Source organism: Furipterus horrens, unplaced genomic scaffold (genome assembly GCF_987537825.1).
Source record: "Furipterus horrens unplaced genomic scaffold, mFurHor1.1.pri manual_scaffold_3, whole genome shotgun sequence".
NCBI classification, from domain to species: domain Eukaryota; kingdom Metazoa; phylum Chordata; class Mammalia; order Chiroptera; family Furipteridae; genus Furipterus; species Furipterus horrens.
In genome coordinates, this window is record NW_028327173.1 from 208,152,650 (window position 1) to 208,169,321 (window position 16,672).

Genomic DNA, 16,672 nt, shown 5'->3' on the forward strand with positions numbered 1-16,672 from the left:
ACATCAATTTATTCTGCAAAGCATCAAAGGTGGTTGAGTACAGTGTAGATCTAGACAGCTAATCTACTGTCTCTGTTCCAGAGGCCTTCATATGTCATTCAATTTGAAACTAAACACAGTCAGGTCATTATGTAAATAACAAAATGTGATGTGTAAGTTCTCTAAAGAATGTTTGATAAATTATCTGTAATCATTTTGGTATTCATTGAGTTAACAGAATTAGCACTTACCTTGCTACGAACTGCACATGTTAATAATAATCTATCTTAAAATATAAGCCAGGTCTGATGAAAAGTTAGAGCTGGCATGGTGGTCATGAGCCCAGCTTTGCTTCTCAACATAGAAGAGACTAAGAACAGGCCACCTAGCTTCAAGGTCACTGTTCTTTCCTCAATAGCAAATTCATTGCCTACCATCCTCACTAACTCAATGAAATTTCCCTTGAAACTCAAACTGATATTAAAATGACATCGTACCAGTGGTACGTAAGTTTGAAACACTTGAGAAGAGTCACTGAGAGGTTTTCTTCTCATCTTCCGCACTGTGGGAAGTGTGATTAATTTAAATGGTTGGTCTCCACATCTTTCTCAAAGTCATCATCTAACTCAACATTTGGTTTGTCTGAAAGCCAGTAGCTTCATCCATTCCCTCTGAATCTGTCAATTCAGAGAATTTTCACAATAAAAGAAACATGAAGATCACTGCAGAAAACTCTGTTTTTCAGATGATCTAGCTAAAGATCAGAGAAGGGAAGGTAATTAGCCAGGGTCATAGAGCAAGTTCATGGCTGAGCTGGGAATAGATCCAAGTGATCTGAGTCTCCTAGGACGGTCATCCACCCCACCACACCATTCATGCTAACTCAGAAGTGTTAGCGTTTCATGAAGGGGGTAGTGTCCATGCACTGCCCACTTGTCTGTCCCAGTCTTGGACTATGAGTCCGTGTTGCCCAGGGTGACTGTCTACCTTTTATGCACAGTCAAATTTTACTCATCATGAGCTCTGCCAGCTTTCATTGTAGACACCGACAGGATGTCTCATTGCCGCCCAATTCCCACTACCTCCTTGTCTGCAAGGGATGCTGAATCAGACTTTGTCTTAGAGGAGAGTTTACGTCTGTGTCAGCAAATTTTGCCAGGGGTGAGATGAACGTGGGTGTGACTCAGATAAGAGGGTATAAAATACTTACAAAATGAAAACTAGGTCTTGCTGAGTATTGTCTTCAAATATCTAGTGAGAAGATTGGGGCATTCATGAGGAATTAAAGTTGTATACTCAGAGTAGAATTAGAGCCATTCAAGTGGTTGGTCCATTTCTATCCTAATTGAAGATTTTTATGTCCAAAAATGATGTCTTATCTTGTGAAGGAAAGTGTTGCCCAATCAGAGAAGCACAGGGTAGTCCACCACAGTGGCCAAGGCAGGCCTGGGTTTATCTCCCAGCTCTAACAAACTATGAGACTTTGTAGCTACACAAAATAGTGAACTTGCCAAAGATGATGATGATGGTGGTGGTGATGATGATGGTAATTAATGATGATGACGGTGATGGTGATGGTGGTGGTTATGATGGATGATGATAATGACAATAATGAGAAAAATAGCAACGAGGAAGACAAGATCATAACAACAAAATTAAGCCTACTTCTACTAAAAATGTTGAGTAAGAAAGCTTTTCATTGGGAGGAAAGTGGGAGCCAGGTGACATCTAAGATTTCCTGTTCCCCTTATGATTCCGACTCTTAAAAAGTGGAATAAAAAAGAAAGAGGGCTTTAGAGTCATATCAACAACAGGCCAGATTCACTAGTTATGAACTACATAGTCTTGGCCAAATCATTTATGTCCTTTGAGCCTTTTTGAAACTCTGGAATATGGTGATAAAAAATCTATCATGCAGAGTGGTAAACAAAATTAAATTTTTTTTAAATTTCCTAAAGTATCTTGTCACAACTTCAGAAACATGAGTCACCTAATGAATATTAATCAATCTCTGATGAAAAATGAAAGAAATGGGGGAGGGGTGTGTTGACATAGAATGCCCACAGCTAAAGAGCCAAAATGACCAGACTAATGTTGATCAAGGACTTTGTGGAAACCGCATGCACTAGCCATGCCGTCTGCCTTTAGAACTCAATTAATAGGGAATGTCTCCATGTTATCCTAGTTGGCAGGGACAGAGCCAACCAACAATCCACCCACTCAGTCGTCTCTCGAAGAGCTTTGTTAACAGTGTTGACCACGCACGGGCCACTCTTCTGCCGGCCTGTGACGTAATGACACATAAGGCAGTCGCTGTCATTAAGGAGCTAACCATATGAAGTGAATGGGCTGTCAACGTCCAGAGTCCAAACCTCAGTCCTAGCCCCTCAACACGAGATGGGTTTGTGGAAGTTCCAAGAACAAAGGTGTGGGTACAACGTAATGAAAACCTTTCAAGCGCTTCTGTTTCAGTGACTGCTTATTCAAGGTGAGGCTGAGCGATCCTGGTCAGGCACAGGACAGTGGGGACCCACGCTACAGGCAGCATGTGGGACTGGGCTGGAGGCAGACAGTCAAGGGGACGTTCCCACCTGCCCCGGAGCCCAGGGACACAGCAGCAGACCTGCAGACCCCATGCCCATGTGACCCCGGGCATGAGTCCTAGAGCTCACGGTGGTCACTGCTCCTGCCCAGGAAGCACCTGGAGCTCCATGAACACGCACCCCTCCCCCACAAGAGCAGCTCCTGCACCATCAAGACTGGCAAATGAAGGAACAGGTGTCTGACGTGCAGATGAGGGGGAGGGACTGGCCCAGTAGGGGCCACCAGGCAAGCAAAGGTCCGTGGATTTGTTCTGGGAAAACAACTGTCTCGGCCAACCTTGCTGGAGCGCCTGCCACGTGCAGGAGTGTGTGTGGAGCTCGGGGAGACAGGGAGGGATGAAGTGCCAGCGTGTACAGCCCTGCCTGACCTCCCAGGGCACAGGATCAGGCTGACGGGCTCCTCTCACAAGACAGGTCAGGACCAGAGTTAGGAAGACAAGTCGAAGCTGGAGCAACGTGAAGCTGGGCACCGGGGCGCCATTCGGAACTTCTGAGAAAGAAGCTATCACAATCCCTCTGCTCTCAGATTTAAACAAGGGCAGTTAAACACACACACGCAAAAAAAAAAAAAAATCATAAAATTACTTCCAAAAAATGTACTGGGGGGAAGGGGTGCCAGGTGTGGATGTCTGAAATGCCATTTGCTGCCTTTTGGGGGATGGCCCCAGACTTGACAACCATTCATCTTCCCTCTGGGGACCCGAGGGCCCTTCACGGAACCCGCCGAGCAGAAGTGAGTCTCCTGTGCTCTGAGAATCAACTCTTCCGAAGAAGCTCCTTTGACAAGCTGTCAGTAACATCCACGCGGAATTAGGAAAGCTCAGGGAGTGAATGACATTTATATAAAGCATCTGATTTGGGGATGATCAGGTTTTAATAAATCTCTGCGTCCTTACCTGCTCATTGGTTTTCCTCTCTGAAGATGGAGACCTAAGCCGTGTGAGAGGTTGCCGTCTCCTCTCCAACGCTGGGAGGACCTGGGCCACCCATGGGTGGCCAGATGACAGCAGATGCCGCTTGTGAGAGTCTGGCTGGCCTCTGATCTCACACTCCAGTATGTTCTTGCCAAAATCCTATTCTGTTCCATGTGCAGACACACCCTTGACTCAGCTGCTAGACCACAGGATCCCCCTACAGCCGTAAAAGCCTGGGTCAAGAGCGGGTGCTCAGGAAAGAGTGGTTGAAAGACTTCAGCGCCCCGGACCCTCAGCACAGGGCAGCCCCCACTATCCCAGCCGTTAGCACCCAGCTCTGCGGGAAGCACTAACAGCCTCGCAGAGCTCACGCCCCTGACCTTGGGCCAGGCTGGAAGGTCCCTGCCTCGTTCAGCCCTCAGGGCCTCCCATGACACCGTGGCTATCACCGCTCCTGATTTAGAGATGAGGAAACCGAGGTGGTGGTGTAACCTGCCTAAGATTCACCCAACCGCGGATGGGAGCCTAGGTCCGCTCGACCCCAAAGCCGGAACGTGGTGTCTCACATATATCCCACGATCTGTCCCTTCCCGAGTGCATGCTGGAGGGAGGCGGCCACATTGTTTCTCTCAATTTGTGAGAAAAACCTGGAGGGCAAGAAAGAGAAGTGCCTGAATCCCTTGTCAGACTCGTCCAAGGTGGTGAGAAGCCAGAAGCCAGCGGGTGGCGGCCCAAGGCCCATTTGGATTACGCTTAATTAAGACAAGCTCTTCTCCTTCTCTTCTGGTTTCTTTCCCCTTTTGTCATGCCTGCACTATTGGCTGGTGCTGTTGGAAGAGAAAATAGTTCATTGGTTTATTTAGCCGACTATAGATGTATTCAGTGTTGTTCTCCGTCGCGTGAATTAAATTAAATAGTTTATTTACCCCCATGCAATTCATTCAGTTCATTTAATTTAATTTCATAGTTATAACATAGGGAACAAGCTAACTAGCTTTCTCCCTTTGGGATGGAAATGGGCAAATATTTCGGTTCAGAATTAACAAGCAGCAAAGCTGATATTTATAATAAATCATCTATTGTTAGGCATCCTGATAATTATTCTGCGAATGGTCTAAAACAGACGTGGCCGTGGAGTAGACACGTTGCTGGCTTTTACTGCAGTTTAGTTCTTTGTGTTCCTGAACCATCTAAACTGAAACGTCCGAGGTGCTTCCAGAGCACAGGCAGGAACTGAGCACCTACTGTGTGCTCGGCCCATGAAACCGCCCCGCCTGCATCAGCCTTCACACGAACCCCTGCTTCACTCGTGCCTGGTCTTCCGTCTCCCCCGGGACCCTGCCCACGCCCCTAGCGAAGCTTGCAGGGCCCCCCGGGGCCTGGGTCCACTCGCTTCCTGTCCTCAACTCCTCACCCTTGCGGCCTGCACCCCCCTTGCTCCCCAACGTTGCTGCAGATGTTTGCAGTTACGCTCCCGTGTGCGCTGCACTCTGCTGTGGGTCTTTGCTTCCTCTGTCCTGGCCATGGCGAACCCTGATTTCTCACTCCAAATCCGGGTCAGGTCCTCCCTGGTCTAAGCAGCCGGCCCTGAAACGCCACCTCCCTCCTTTAAGCACAGTGAGCCTCACACCCTAATGCACATGGCCCTGTCACCCTGAGTGTGACCTTTGCCATCCCAGATCTGGGAAGGGGCCCGTCTCGACCTCCGCCCCGCTGACCGCTGTCCCCCGAGTCTCTAAAATGAGCTGATAATAACGCCGTTGGTGTAGGAGTGCTTTGAGTGTTAAATGAGGTTAGCGTAGGTAAGGGATGAAATGACCACGTGTGTCACAGGGAGCCTTTAACAAGCGTGCGCCCTCGCTACCCGCTTACCGCGTTCCGTATTACGGCGCGAACTGGGGGCGACCTGGGCTGGTTCTCAGCTCCCGACTCCCAGTGAAGGGCGCGGTGCTCTGGACCGTTCCTCCCTCAGTAAATGCCTGTTCCCCGGTTCCCGAGGGTCGTCAGGGAATTCCGGGGGACGAGGCAGCTGCGAGATGGAAAAGGCGAGAGGGGAAGCGATGGGGGCACTGTTATCTGAGGGGACCCGAAACTGCAAACCAAAGCCCCGCTCCGCAGCCATCTGGGAGCTCCGGGTGCTCAGGCGGGTGTCGGGAAGTGGGGCGACTTCCAGTGCCCCTGGTGGGAGGGGGGGGTCTGCAGCCTGCAGCTCACATCCGTGGGGAAGCCTTGGAGCAGGAAGAAGTTCCCATCGGAAAAAAGCAGCCCTTTCCTCCTTCCTCGCCTAGCCAGGAAACGCAGTCTTTGGGGAGGACAGAGCGGAAGAGTGAGAAAAGGTGCAGGGGCGTTTTCTGGAACGAGGAGGGCAGGTCCAGAAGGGAAAGAAAATCAGACCCAGAGATGCGCGTTTGCGTCTCAGCCCTGCTGGTTACGAGGTGTGTTGTCCGGTCCCGTCGCCACCCTCTCCACCGCCCATGGGCTGCGGGTCCCTCTCCTGTGAAGCGGGGAGGGCGGGAGGGGTGAGTGGGCGAGGGGGAGCAGGGGTCAGGAAACTGGGGGAAGACACGGACGTGGTCCCGGGAGGGGTCCCTCTGCACTGGGCCCCGCGTGGGCAGCCTCGTGCGCCCGACGCCCCTGGCCTTGCCTTTCGAGCTGCGTACCCATGAGTCGCAGGCCTGCAAGCTGAACGCGCTTAGTCTAATGTGCCGCTGCTCCCGCCGCGTTCCGGCGACATCACGTCGTGACACTGGGGCGCGATGAAGGATCCCTGGCAATGCCGAGGCAGATCTGAGTCAGCCCTCCATGTGTCCTCACCGGGGCCTGGCCCAGGGCTCCGGAGCCAAGCGGAGACCTGTGATGTCCCCCGCCCCTGGCCCTGCGCAGGGAAACAGGTGGTATCCTGAGGAACAGCCCCTCATTCCTGGAGAACGTCACAGGGCGAGAGAAAGAGACACAGGAAAGAACAAAGGGGTCCCCCACTAAGTGGCCCCTCTCCTTGAAGCCCCAGGCTACCTCATTTGCTTACATCCTCTCTGCAAACATGTTGGGAAAGACGACGTTCAGGCTTATTATTTTTTTAATTTTTGATCTATTTATTGTTTTTCTATGACAGGTGTGCCATTTTTCCCCATTGCTCCCCCCACCCAGCCCACCCCTTCTCCCAGTCGATCCCCACCTTATTGTACTGCTCATGGGTCATTCATATCAGTTCCTTAACTAGACCTTTCCCCTCCTTACGCCCTTCTCCCCCTCCCCCCTCCCATGGTCACTGTCAGTCTGCTCCTTGTTTCCATGCCTGTGCTTCAATTTTGCTCGTTTGCTTGTGTCGTTCATTAGGTCCCTGTATTAGGTGAGATCATACGGTATTTGTCTTTCATTGCCTGGCTTATTTCGCTCAACATAATTCTCTCTAGTTCCATCCACGTCGTCACAAAAGGTAGGAATTCTTTCTTTCTGCTGCGTAGCACTCCATTGTGTAAATGTACCACCTGATGTCACACTATTCTACAGAGTCATTTTCATTGTGGTAAAATATACATCATCTAACACGGGACCATCTCAGTCATTTGTAAACACAGAGCCCAGCGGCACCGAGGACATGCACACTGCTGTCTGCAGGGGTGTGTCATGGTCCCCCAAAACCCACTGTCCCCATGGAGTAACAGCTCCCATGGCCCCACTCCCAGCTCAGGTAACCAGCAATCCATTGCCTGTTCTTGGTGCCTCAGGTCGGTGGAGCCAGACGGTATTTGTCCTGCATCTGGCTTATTTCACCCAGCACGGTGTCCTTAAGGATCATCATGTTTTATCAGGTATCAGGATTTCCTTTTTAAAGGTAGACTCTCACTCTGCTCTACAGATGGACCAGTCTGTTTATTCCATCACCTGTTGGTGGACGTTTGCCCCGTTTGTGCCGTTTGGCTCCTATGATAACGCTGCTACGAGCACTGGTGTAGAAATACTTGCTCCAGTCCCTGCTTCCATTTCTTTGGGGTGTACCACCAGATGTGGAGTTGCCAGGCCATGTGGCAATTCTCTGCTAATGTTTTGGGGCGCTACCTTTCTGTTCTCCACAGCTCTGTGCCGTTACACGTTCCCACCGGCAGGGCCCGGGTCCGTTTCCCGCACCCTCCGTGGCCCTCGTTTTCCGTTTGCTGGGGGGAAATACTTCTAGGTTAGCCGCGTTACCCCCGCCAACAACGAGGAAGAAGGGGAAGGTGGATCTCAGGGGGGAAAAAGTGTTTTTTGTCCTTCTTAATTCCTAAGAATAGAACTCCCAATATACAGAAAACAAAAACTTGATTGAACTGCCAGAAAAGAAAAGAAAAAAAAAAACAGAATGAACGTGCAACCTCAACGAGTGTCTCTGTCTGACACATGTAGGAAAGGGCGACAGAACACATGTCACACAGCAAAGGTCCAGCAGGGCTGAGTCTGCCTGTTGAAGCCCTGGTGGGCAGCACGCGGCGGCGAGCGTGTGCAGGGTAACCGGTAGATCCAGGAGCCGCGTGCACCCAACGCGGACGGGATACATATCTTGTCAGGTACACAGAGAAGATTACAGAAATCAATCAGCTACTGAAATCTACATCAAAGAGAGAAGCAAGAAGAAGGAAAGTTCAGAGTGAGGACACATGGGGCTGGGACCCCGAAGACAGCCTGCACCCTCCACCCACACCCCCATCTCCCCCAAAGCTCCCACCTACTCCACCTCTGCATTTATATTTGGGTTGGTTCTTGTGTTCAGAGATAACCAAGGATAACATGCACCTAAAGACGCCTGCGGCGTGATTCTTTATCCTGGGGATAAAGAAGCAGCATGGCGAGGATCTTTGCTTGTTCTCGTGGACGGTGGGGAAGGACCCACATTCCTGTGAGCCCAGTTACCCTCATGGTGTCTCAGCTGGACAGGCCGGTGGCAGCTGTGCTCAGAGGGCTGAGCTCCCTCCTGCCTGTGCTCTTGCCAGGCACTGCCTTGCTCTCTCTCGTCTTTTCTTCTTTTCCAGAGAACGAAGACGGGCCGACGGTAGCAGCCCCCACCTCGCAAGCCCAGGACAACGTGGCAAACCCAGACTCCAGGCTGTTCCCATAAGGTCTGCAAAGCCAGAGCAGTCTTTGTATTTTAAGAACACACGAGTTCACGGCCTATGGATGCGTTCTTATATCATCAGGAAGCATCTTCTTTGTCCTCTTTTCCCTTTTCATTTCCTTTTCCCTGATACTGATAGTGACACCCTATCTTTCTTTAAGTGGGAGCTTTGCCTAAATATCTCCTTCATCCATTTTGATCCTTGCAGTCGTTAGTTTAGCTGTGTCACCTGCAAGCACCATTTCGTTATACCTCAGTGGGTCTGCTTTAGGTGAACTTAACGTCTTCTATATGAAATTACTCAAATTTTGGAATTATTTCTGCTTTCTCTATACTTTCTTCTATGACTTACCCTGTTTTCTTATTTTTCCCCTTTCCTTAGATGAATGAAGTGTTTTTTATTTTGTTTTCCTTCATCTGATTTAGGAATTCCATGTTCTCTTTATTTTTTTAATGTCACTCAAGAAATATTAATACACATAGTAAATTATTCTCTAAAAGATAGAACTATTATCTGCCCCCTATTGTCATAAGCAAGACCATCTACATAGAGCCCCCGCTTCCTCCCCGAAACTCGACCGTAGTGCGTTCAGGTCTGAAGCTTCGTTCTGGCTTGCTTTTACAGATCTTAATTTTTTTTTTTTTTTTTTTTTTTTTTTTAGGGTACAGAAAAAAAGGTAAATTATTTTTTTTTCTTTTTTTTTTTTCTTTTGGTTTTTCAATTACAGTTGTCCCCTTTTCCCCTAATTTCTCTCCCCCACCCAACACACCCCCAATTTTTTTTAATGTATCATTATATCATGATTGTTAGTTAATAGTTAGTACTTATTTAGATTCCTCAAAATATTTATTGATGGTATTGTTTAATTTCTTGCATCTATTCATTTTTCCTGGGTGCATATTGCCTCTTGCTGAAGAACATCGTTTTGGGTTGGCACACTTTTTCCGTAGAAGAGCAGGCAGTAAGTAGTTCAGGCTGTGCGGGCCCCGGGGTCTCTGTCACAAGGGCACTTGAAGCCTGAAAGCTGCCCCAGCCACTGTGTAAACAGATGGGCATGGCCACATTCTAATGAAACCTGATTAATGGACACTGACATTTGAATATCATATCGTTTTCATGCGTCATGAAATTTTTTTCTTCTTCTGGTTTTTTTCAATCATTTAAAAAATATGAAACCCATTCTTAACCCACTGACTATACAAAACCTGGTGGTGGGCTGGATTGGGGCCACAGGCCATAGTTTATTGTCCATCTCTCCAGGATGTCTTGTTCTTTCAGAAAGGTTCTGTGGCCAACTTCCTGGGTGGTGCATGTCTTTGAAGTTCTTTATCTTATATTCTGCTTGCTCTTGAAAACTACTCAGGAAGAGGAAAGAATTCATGACAGAAAGATATTTTCTGTTTGAATACATGGCTTAATTTTTCTTTTGGCCTCCACTACTGCTGAAAAATCTGTTGTCGATGTGATTCTCACTTCTTTGTAGGAAATCCTTTTTTTTTTTTAAATTTCCTCTGATAGTCTGTAAAATCTTCTTTTTTATCTGATATGCTTGGAGGCGGTCCTGGATGACTTCAGCAAGTTACTGGAATATCCCACCCAGCTCGCCTTCAATACTTCTCGGACGGATGTCCCAGTGCTGGGCTCCGCCCTCTCTTCCTCGGGGACACCTCCTGGCTGTGCAGGAGGCCTCTGGACAGACCATCTTCTGTGTCTGCTAACTTTTCTAGCTCAGCTTCTCTTTGTACCGCTACAGCCTAGGAGGTTTCTTCTGCTAAGCACATCCATTATGATATTTCTTTATTTTCAAAAAATATCCTTTGACATCTGGCAATGATCATTGCATTTCCGAACGCCCTGCTATTTCTTCCCCCGTAGCCATCCTTCCTCCTCTCATGCCCATTTCCTCCCTTGTTTCTTTCAGGGTGTTAACAACACTTAGAGGCCTGTGGGATTTTTTTCCTCGGGTGGACGTCCTTCTGTTCTCTGGGGTTCGGTTGGTCTCCCACCAGTGGCCCTTCCCTTGAGTGTTTTGAGACTCTCGGTTGTGGGGTCGTCACCCTCCGGGGGGACTTCCCTTCTTGGCACTCTGGGAATCCTGGCTCAGCTCAGGCCCCGGTGGGGACCCTACCCGCATGCTGGACATCTCTCAGGACTGCCCTTCCCTTTGGTGGCTCCAGACCCTGCCTCTGGCCGGGGCACTGTCCACACCTCTGGCCTAGGGCTTCATCCACACCCCTGAGGAGACAGACAGAGAAGTACAGACTCTGCCAGCCGGAGTCAAGTGGCAAATTCACAGCCATGGCCCCAGCCATGGCCCCAGCCCTTCCTAGGACCCGAAGTCGATCTGGCCTCATGCGTGGGCTGGGCCCTGCCCAACATCTCCTTGGGTTTCAGGGATTCAGACTCTGCTAAGCACCACAGGGCCCTCTTCTCAGGAAATATTTCCATTCCTGGTCTCCATGCACTCCCCATCCTGTTTCAGCAACACCGCCACATGTTTAATGCGCCCGGCTGATGGCTGTTCTGCCTTCCCCACGTGTTCCCGGGACCAGGGGGAGGGTGCGGTGCTTCTTCTCGGCCCCACCTTGACCTGAAATTCCCACTGCCGTGTGAATACCATGGAGTCATTACATCCGCCTCTTGGGATCATTTGTAAAACCAAGTAAGACACATGCTTTGGAAAAAATAAAGTGTCTACAATCCAGCTACTAGTCATTCTTCTTTTTTTTTTTTTTACCTTGCAGCAAAACCCCGCAGATTCCACATCAGTGAGGGGGGTACTAGGGCACTACAATGTCAGGAAAAGCAGCAAACTGGAGGGTCCCCTTGGGGATTCCAAGTGCCCGTTCCTGTGTTACCGGCTGCAGAAGTCCCACTGGAAAGACCCCAGCTGGGCTTTCTTTAGGCCCATATTCCCAAGGTGCACCAGTCATGAAAGCCCCTTTCACTGTAATTGTGATGAAGATGTGCAAGAGTGGGTGGGTCGGGAGCCCACCCACCCACTGGGAGTCCTAATTCTGTGTAACGCCTGACTGTGGAAGCCTCCTAAATGGGGCTTTACTAATGCTCAGCTCAGAACTAGCCAGAAACGTCGCCGCTTGACAATGCCAATGCATCATGAGAAGTGAGGAATTAAAATAATTGCGATCCACCCTAGGCTTACCTCACTAATCGCATTATACATGGGTGCTTGCCTCACACTTTGGAATGACCCGAAGGACCAGCGTGCTGTGGGAATCCTCAACAAGAGTGACGCCTCGCGAGCAGGACACTCATACCCTGCACGTGAGCTTGAATGCTGATTTCAGCATCACTTGGCCTCAGCATCATCTTCTGTGGAACGGGGATCGCGTCCGCCACAATGGCGTGTTATGACATCCCCACACGCATGCACACACACAGGGACCACTGCATAAATACACATTTTCTTCTGCTGCAGCCACACCTCCCAGCCCAGTGGTGAGGAGGACACTGAATGGGGACCATATGCAATCACGCTGCAAATTTGTCACAATTTATGGTGAAAGAAATTCTTCCATTTCCCAGTCCCCTATTATGTTTATATAAACACTTAGAAATACTAGACAGCTGATAGATCACGGGATTTCCAAGCTGGAAGGGGTCTGATGGGTCATTTCATCAAAGCCTCTCAATTTTCAGATAAAGAGATTGAGGTTCAGAGACAGCCCCCAACTTGTGCAAGGTTAGTGGCAGGTGGCAATTACAACCTTGGCTCACTGGCTCCCGGCCCAGGGATCCTCCAGGACTTCACGACGCCTCCCCACGGGGGAAACAAAAGTTTATCCAAGTTCAGACAAGAAAGCCCGGGCTTTCAAGAGGCAGCAGTTTCAAAACTTTTTACTTCCTCCAGCAGATCTTAGCACACAAAAGAAGGGGATGAATCACATTCTGCTCTCAGTGAAGTCACATTCCTCCCTGCGATTTCTACAAATAAGTGAGAGTCCTACAGCATTGCCAAGGCCCTGGCCGGCCGCGAGGGCGAACTTCTGCTCCGGATGCTCCGATGTGGCTTCCACTGCCTCGCTTCTTATCCAGAAGGCTGAGCCAGGGTCGCCCGCGCTGATCTGAGGGCAGCGGGCTTGGAATGTGTTTCTGTCCCTGGAGGGGGAGTGTCAAAGCGAGCCCCACGTGCCTGGGAGATGCCTCTGTGTATGTTTAGAAGCAGCAGGCCCTTTTCATGTTGCAGTGCTGGGCCGGCCAAGAAGAAAAGGAAAAGGAAGGGAGAAGAAGATTTAAGGCTGGCGTGCAGATTGAAATGGTTAACGCCTTCCAGGGCTGATAGCGGGCGCCCTGGGCTGGGAAAGGGCCCGCACGGCCCCCCTTTCTCCAGCGCGCCCCAGTGCCGGGAAGCACATGGTGTAGACACTGTCCGCCGCGGGCCTCATGCGTGATGCCGCCTGGTGGGACCCTGGGAGATCAGGCAGGACTCAGATGCAAGAGGGCACGGGGAAGACGTTTCAGCCAAGACTCGGTGACAGCACAGCCGTGTGGCTAGGCGGGAGACGTGAGGAGTCATAGGGACGTGGTTGAAGAGGAAGCGGGGACCCCTCAGGGGGCAGGTTTCAAAGCAGGCTCTGGGGTGTGGATGCAGCCCCAGGGGCAGGAGAGTCGTGAGACCATCTCACACTTGCAACAGCTTTTTGTAGCTCAGAGAACATTTCTGCACCCCAGTTAGTGGGCCCCAAATCACCCACGGGTCAGCACGACGACTATTGCCACTGCGCAGAGGGGTAAACTGAGGCTCGGAGGGCCACCCAGCCCATACACAGTGGAGTGAGGGTTGGAACCCAGATTTTCTCAGATCACCCCCAGGTTCCTTACACATGGGGTGCTTTGAAGATGGTTGAGCAAAGTGATGTCATGATGTGGGACCTTGAGTTAGGCACAGGAGGGGCCCTTGGCAGTAAGTGGGAAGATAGAACTGTCACGATGTAAAGAATGTTCCAGAACAAGTGTCAGCAAGTGGGCCAGGTCGTAAATAGTATACAGGCGTGCAATTGTCATTGCATGTTCTTCTTTGTGTTTAGTATTTGTTTGTTTAATTGATTTTAAATACCGTTTAAAAATATAAACATTTTCTTCGCTGGAGGCCTATAAAAACAGGCCCAGGGCTGGGTTAGGTTCCTGCCTGCAGTTTGCCGGCCCTTGGTCTCGGGTCTGGTGGAGGTAGCCACTTGGAAGGCTGCCGGGTTATCCTGGGAGGGAGCGTAAGGGCCTGGGCTGGGCTGGGCTGGAGAAAAAGCTAGAGACCCGGTTCTACCTAGAACCCGCGCGATGACGAGTGTGAGAGGGACGGCCGCCGGGGAGGGGCAGGCTCGGGGACTGGTTACCTCTGCCATGCCCGCTGCAGGCGCTCTTCCCCGGCCGGCCTCCCAGAGCTTCCTCCCTCCGCCCCTTCCTTAGCTGGGGGGTGGGAGCCAGTGCGAAGCTCCAGGGCCACCCGCAGTGGGGGCTGCAGCAGAACCACCGCTCCTAGGACGGAGGCGTCCCATCTGAAGAAGAGCCTGTGGTCAGGCTGGATCCCAGGAGAGGAGTCATTCAAGCCACACAGGCAGGGCCCACGCTGATGCCACCTTTGTCCCCTGGTGTGAAGGAAGACGTCTGGTAAAGCTCCGAGCGCACCGGGTGACAGTGAGCACGTGCCTCCACTTCTGCGCACAGCCCTGCTGAATTCTCCACGTTCCCCGCGCCGCTGGCTCTCGCCGCCCGCGGTCCCCGCCATGGCAGTAGCTGGGGCTTAGAAACTCAGCCGTGGTGCCCGCAGGCCACAGCGCCACACCCTGCTCGGCTGCCCGACCCCAGTTCCCAGCAGCAGTCTCCGGGACAAGAGGCTCACCCCACTCTGCCTCAGTTTCCTCACCTGTGAAGCAATTAGATTGGCTTTTCACCTGTGAATCTGCGTCACGTCCATTTAACTCTCAGGCCGGCCAGAGGAACCTGTGAGGGTGGAGGAGACATTTTTCCTCCCCAACAACCTCGTACCTATTAGCCATAAAAATGAAACTGTATCAAGTGCTTTTCATTTGCAAGGCCCTGCGCTAAACATTTCACATAAATTGCTGCATTTAATCCTAACAACAGCCCTGTACTGTAGGTATTATTATCCTCGAGTTTCAGATAAGGATGTGAGAGGCCAGAGCATTTAAAAGATATGCTCCCACAGCCAACCGGTCAAGCTGGGATTCAAACCCAGTTTCCAGGTTCCTGACTAACCCGTCTTTGAGAAGGTTAATGAGTGAGCAACAGAAAGGGGCAAAGTCCCGGTGAATTAGATCGTAAATAGAAAAGTCCACCTACACAAAGTCAAAAGTATCCAATCCTTTGTGGCTGACTAAATGGGGCCTTTGAAAGCCATCACTACCCACCCCCCTGCCCCCCACACTTAGACGCGCGCCTGGCCTGTCAGGACCCCACACGCTCCGCTCACTCCTGGCCTCTGCTACGAGCTGCAGAGAGAGGGCTCTTGGCCTGATTTATGGGTGTGTTTGCTGTGCTTAGATCATCAATCTCCACCCCCGGGACATTTCAGTTCTGGTATTTATTGACCAAAGACAACTTGCATTAAAAAAATGTTTTGAGATTTTTCCAGATAATCACTATGGAATATTTGAGAAAACACGCGGTCCCCGGGTAAATGAAATTCTGCAAGTAGCTGATTTTGCTACTGGGGCAAATACCTTCCCTGTCTACAGTTTTATTGCATTTTTGTTTCGTGTTCCTGGACGAGGCAGGTTCTTCGTATGTGTCTCTTTACCATCTCGGGGGTTCATCAAGGGAAGACAGAGAAGAGAAATTATCAAAGACATTTCCCTCGGGGCCGAGAAGAGTTTTGATTTGTTTGAACCAGAACGCTCAGCCAAGTGTGTCTCAGAAGCATTCAGGTGGCAAAACACCTGGAGAAAAACTATGAAATAGAGATGCTTTCCATGTAAAAACAACAAAGGGGGGAGTGTGACCTAAATCTGATACTGAGGCCAGATTCCAGTACAGACAAGCTTGAGACTTTAAAGAACAATTCTGGAGGAAAAGTCACAGAAACTCCTAACAAATACCTGTGTTCAGTGCAAGCACATAAGTACTCTTGTTCGTGACTGCGTGGATTTGGAAAACTACTGTCAATGATCAATATTAATAGTGGGCCACCTTCTCCAGCTTAAAGAAGACAGTGTTCCCTGCCAGGAGACAGTAAACCATTGTTTTAGATAAGGAGTCCAAAGATTCTAAGGTCCATAAGGCTTGACAAGTCAGGAAGGCGGGGCTGGTGTACGAAAACACAGGGGTGGTCAAGTGTCACCCCAGGATTGGGGAAAGCAGGTGTCTCCTTCAAGCTGACGTCCACTCCTTGGGTTCAGGGGGCTGTGGCCATGTGAGGTGTGAACCCAAGGTTCATCACATCTTCTGGTCTCAACAGAACCCGCAGATTCTGATTTTTAGCATAGCAAATCCAAGCTTTGAGCGTTGATGGATTGCCTTTTTTCTCTTTTCCTGAAACAGTGGGTGAGCCAAACAAAACACATCTGTAAGCCAGGCCTGACAAGGGCTGCCGTCTGTGACTGCAGCCAAGGTTAGGCTATTGCTGCAAAGTCAGAATCATGGGACAGTTTAACAGTTGCCATTCCTCGGAGTAGATATCGGCCCCTTGACGTTCTGTAGTCATGGGAGCCGGGTGTTGGCTGTCGCCGGAGAAACCAGAGTTTAAGAAGGCGGCGGTGGATGAACTCAGCCCCAGTCCCTGGCTGCGGGAGGCCTTTGCCTGTCCTTTCTGCTCGTGCCATTTGGCCTGAGGTCGTTCTGCTAATGCCGCGCCTGCCTTTTGCCCCACTTGGGTATGGAGTTTGCTCTTATTCTACTGGTGGAAATAATGACAGTAGCAGTTTCTTGAGTACCTGTCACACATGAGTTGTCCTATTTGGTTAATTACCCCAACGTCCCTTTGAGGTAGATGCTATCATTGCCTTCGTTGCAAACATTAGAAGCTCCGGAGGCTGAGCTGCATGCCCAGGGCCGCTCAGCTGGCGAGATCGGGATCCAGACTTGGCTTGGTCTCTCTTCAGAACTTGTGCAG